This window comes from Sinohyriopsis cumingii, unplaced genomic scaffold (genome assembly GCF_028554795.1).
Source record: "Sinohyriopsis cumingii isolate HCF-2022 unplaced genomic scaffold, ASM2855479v2 utg002602l, whole genome shotgun sequence".
Taxonomy (NCBI): Eukaryota; Metazoa; Mollusca; class Bivalvia; order Unionida; family Unionidae; genus Sinohyriopsis; species Sinohyriopsis cumingii.
Genome location: NW_028316255.1, coordinates 30,563 through 36,280, shown reverse-complemented (window position 1 = coordinate 36,280; position 5,718 = coordinate 30,563).

The following is a 5,718-nucleotide window of genomic DNA, read 5'->3' as shown; positions in this document are numbered from 1 at the left end:
TCTGATTGGCTGAGCTTGTAATGAGTATTAAGATTGATATATACTCATTAATATGTAGACTGTATGTCTGATTGGCTGAGCTTGTAATGAGTATTAAGACTGATATATTCTCATTAATATGTAGATTGTATGTCTCATTGGCTGAGTTTGTAATGAGTATTAAGACTGATATATACTCATTAATATGTAGATTATATGTCTGATTGGCTGAGCTTGTAATGAGTATTAAGATTGATATATACTCATTAATATGTAGACTGTATGTCTGATTGGCTGAGTTTGTAATGAGTATTAAGACTGATATATACTCATTAATATGTAGACTGTATGTCTGATTGGCTGAGCTTGAAATGAGTATTGAGATTGATATATACTCATTAATATGTAGATTGTATGTCTGATTGGCTGAGCTTGTAATGAGTATAAAGACTGATATATACTCATTAATATGTAGACTGTATGTCTGATTGGCTGACCTTGTAATGATTATTAAGATTGATGCATACTCATTAATATGTAGATTGTATGTCTGATTGGCTGACCTTGTAATGAGTATTATGATTGATACATACTCATTAATATGTAGATTGTATATCTGATTGGCTGACCTTGTAATGAGTATTAAGATTGATATATACTCATTAATGTGTAGACTGTATGTCTGATTGGCTGAGCTTGTAATGAGTATTAAGACTGATATATACTCATTAATATGTAGATTGTATGTCTGATTGGCTGAGCTTGTAATGAGTATTAAGATTGATACATACTCATTAATATGCTGATTGTATGTCTGACTGGCTGAACTTGCAATGAGTATTCAGACTGATATATGCTCATTAATATGTAGATTGTATGTCTGATTGGCTGAGCTTCTAATGAACATTAAGACTGATATATACTCATTAATATGTAGATTGTATGTCTGACTGGCTGAGTTTGTAATGAGTATTAAGATTGATATATACTCATTAATATGTAGACTGTATGTCTGATTGGCTGAGCTTGTAATGAGTATTAAGATTGGTGTATGCTCATTAAGATGTAGATTGTATGTCTGATTGGCTGAGCTTGTAATGAGTATTAAGACTGATATATACTCATTAATATGTAGATTGTATGTCTGATTGGCTGAGTTTGTAATGAGTATTAAGACTGATATATACTCATTAATATGTAGATTGTATGTCTGATTGGCTGAGCTTGTAATGAGTATTAAGACTGATATATACTCATTAATTTGTAGACTGTATGTCTGATTGGCTGACCTTGTAATGAGTATTAAGACTGATATATACTCATTAATATGTAGATTGTATGTCTGATTGGCTGAGCTTGTAATGAGTATTAAGATTGCTGTATGCTCATTAAGATGTAGATTGTATGTCTGATTCGCTGAGCTTGTAATGAGTATTAAGATTGATATATACTCATTAATATGTAGATTGTATGTCTGATTGGCTGAGCTTTAATGAGTATTAAGACTGATATATACTCATTAATATGTAGATTGTATGTCTGATTGGCTGAGCTTTAATGAGTATTAAGACTGATATATACTCATTAATATGTAGATTGTATGTCTGATTGGCTGAGCTTTAATGAGTATTAAGACTGATATATACTCATTAAGATGTAGATTGTATGTCTGATTGGCTGAGCTTTTAATGAGTATTAAGATTGCTGTATGCTCATTAAGATGTAGATTGTATGTCTGATTCGCTGAGCTTGTAATGAGTATTAAGATTGATATATACTCATTAATATGTAGATTGTATGTCTGATTGGCTGAGCTTTAATGAGTATTAAGACTGATATATACTCATTAATATGTAGATTGTATGTCTGATTGGCTGAGCTTGTAATGAGTATTAAGACTGATACATACTCATTAATATGTAGATTGTATGTCTGATTGGCTGAGCTTGTAATGAGTATTAAAAATGATACATACTCATTAATATGTAGATTGTATGTCTGATTGGCTGAGCTTGTAATAAATATTAAGACTGATATATACTCATTAATATGTAGATTGTATGTCTGATTCGCTGAGCTTGTAATGAGTATTAAGATTGATACATACTCATTAATATGTAGACTGTATGTCTGATTGGCTGACCTTGTAATGAGTATTAAGATTGATACATACTCATTAATATGTAGACTGTATGTCTGATTGGCTGAGCTTGTAATGAGTATTAAGATTGATATATACTCATTAATATGTAGTCTGTATGTCTGATTGGATGAGCTTGTAATGAGTATTAAGATTGATACATACTCATTAATATGTAGATTATATGTCTGACTGGCTGAGTTTGTAATGAGTATTAAGATTGATATATACTCATTAATATGTAGACGGTATGTCTGATTGGCTGAGCTTGTAATGAGTATTAAGACTGATATGTGCTCATTAATATGTAGATTGTATGTCTGATTGGCTGAGCTTGTAATGAGTATTAAGATTGATGCATACTCATTAATATGCAGACTGTATGTCTGATTGGCTGAGCTTGTAATGAGTATTAAGATTGATATATACTCATTAATATGTAGTCTGTATGTCTGAGTGGCTGAGCTTATAATGAGTATTAAGATTGATACATACTCATTAATATGTAGATTGTATGTCTGACTGGCTGAGCTTGTAATGAGTATTAAGATTGATATATACTCAATAATATATAGACTGTATGTCTGATTGGCTGAGCTTGTAATGAGTATTAAGATTGGTGTATGCTCATTAAGATGTAGATTGTATGTCTGATTGGCTGAGCTTGTAATGAGTATTAAGAATGATACATACTCATTAATATGTAGACTGTATGTCTGATTGGCTGAGCTTGTAATGAGTATTAAGATTGATATATACTCATTAATATGTAGTCTGTATGTCTGAGTGGCTGAGCTTATAATGAGTATTAAGATTGATACATACTCATTAATATGTAGATTGTATGTCTGACTGGCCGAGTTTGTAATGAGTATTAAGATTGATATATACTCATTAATATGTAGACTGTATGTCTGATTGGCTGAGCTTGTAATGAGTATTAAGACTGATATATACTCATTAATATGTAGATTGTATGTCTGATTGGCTGAGTTTGTAATGAGTATTAAGACTGATATATACTCATTAATATGTAGATTATATGTCTGATTGGCTGAGCTTGTAATGAGTATTAAGATTGATATATACTCATTAATATGTAGACTGTATGTCTGATTGGCTGAGTTTGTAATGAGTATTAAGACTGATATATACTCATTAATATGTAGATTGTATGTCTGATTGGCTGAGTTTGTAATGAGTATTAAGACTGATATATACTCATTAATATGTAGACTGTATGTCTGATTGGCTGAGCTTGAAATGAGTATTGCGATTGATATATACTCATTAATATGTAGATTGTATGTCTGATTGGCTGAGCTTGTAATGAGTTTAAAGACTGATATATACTCATCAATATGTAGACTGTGTGTCTGATTGGCTGACCTTGTAATGAATATTAAGATTGATACATACTCATTAATATGTAGACTGTATGTCTGATTGGCTGAGCTTGTAATGAGTATTAAGTTTGATATTTGCTCATTAATATGTAGTCTGTATGTCTGATTGGATGAGCTTGTAATGAGTATTAAGATTGGTACATACTCATTAATATGTAGATTGTATGTCTGACTTCTGAGTTTGTAATGAGTATTAAGATTGATATATACTCATTAATATGTAGACTGTATGTCTGATTGGCTGAGTTTGTAATGAGTATTAAGACTGATATATGCTCATTAATATGTAGATTGTATGTCTGATTGGCTGAGTTTGGAATGAGTATTAAGACTGATATATGCTCATTAATATGTAGATTGTATGTCTGATTGGCTGAGCTTGTAATGAGTATTAAGACTGATATGTACTCATTAATATGTAGACTGTATGTCTGATTGGCTGAGCTTGCAATGAGTATTGAGATTGATATATACTCATTAATATGTAGATTGTATGTCTGATTGGCTGAGCTTGTAATGAGTATTAAGACTGATATATACTCATTAATATGTAGATTGTATGTCTGATTGGCTGAGCTTGTAATAAATATTAAGACTGATATATTCTCATTAATATGTAGATTGTATGTCTGATTGGCTGAGCTTGTAATGAGTATTAAGAGTGATACATACTCATTAATATGTAGACTGTATGTCTGATTGGCTGAGCTTGTAATGAGTATTAAGATTGATTCATACTCATTAATATGTAGACTGTATGTCTGTTTGGCTGAGCTTGTAATGAGTATTAAGATTGATTCATACTCATTAATATGTAGACTGTATGTCTGATTGGCTGAGCTTGTAATGAGTATTAAGATTGATATATACTCATTAATATGTAGACTGTATGTCTGATTGGCTGAGCTTGTAATGAGTATTAAGATTGATATATACTCATTAATATGTAAATTGTATGTCTGATTGGCTGAGCTTGTAATGAGTATTAAGACTGATACATACTCAGTAATATGTAGACTGTATCTCTGATTGGCTGAGCTTGTAATGAGTATTAAGATTGATACATACTCATTAATATGTAGACTGTATGTCTGATTGGCTGAGCTTGTAATGAGTATTAAGATTGATATATACTCATTAATATGTAGACTGTATGTCTGATTGGCTGAGCTTGTAATGAGTATTAAGACTGATATATTCTCATTAATATGTAGATTGTATGTCTCATTGGCTGAGTTTGTAATGAGTATTAAGACTGATATATACTCATTAATATGTAGATTATATGTCTGATTGGCTGAGCTTGTAATGAGTATTAAGATTGATATATACTCATTAATATGTAGACTGTATGTCTGATTGGCTGAGTTTGTAATGAGTATTAAGACTGATATATACTCATTAATATGTAGACTGTATGTCTGATTGGCTGAGCTTGAAATGAGTATTGAGATTGATATATACTCATTAATATGTAGATTGTATGTCTGATTGGCTGAGCTTGTAATGAGTGTAAAGACTGATATATACTCATTAATATGTAGACTGTATGTCTGATTGGCTGACCTTGTAATGATTATTAAGATTGATGCATACTCATTAATATGTAGATTGTATGTCTGATTGGCTGACCTTGTAATGAGTATTATGATTGATACATACTCATTAATATGTAGATTGTATATCTGATTGGCTGACCTTGTAATGAGTATTAAGATTGATATATACTCATTAATGTGTAGACTGTATGTCTGATTGGCTGAGCTTGTAATGAGTATTAAGACTGATATATACTCATTAATATGTAGATTGTATGTCTGATTGGCTGAGCTTGTAATGAGTATTAAGATTGATACATACTCATTAATATGCTGATTGTATGTCTGACTGGCTGAACTTGCAATGAGTATTCAGACTGATATATGCTCATTAATATGTAGATTGTATGTCTGATTGGCTGAGCTTCTAATGAACATTAAGACTGATATATACTCATTAATATGTAGATTGTATGTCTGACTGGCTGAGTTTGTAATGAGTATTAAGATTGATATATACTCATTAATATGTAGACTGTATGTCTGATTGGCTGAGCTTGTAATGAGTATTAAGATTGGTGTATGCTCATTAAGATGTAGATTGTATGTCTGATTGGCTGAGCTTGTAATGAGTATTAAGACTGATATATACTCA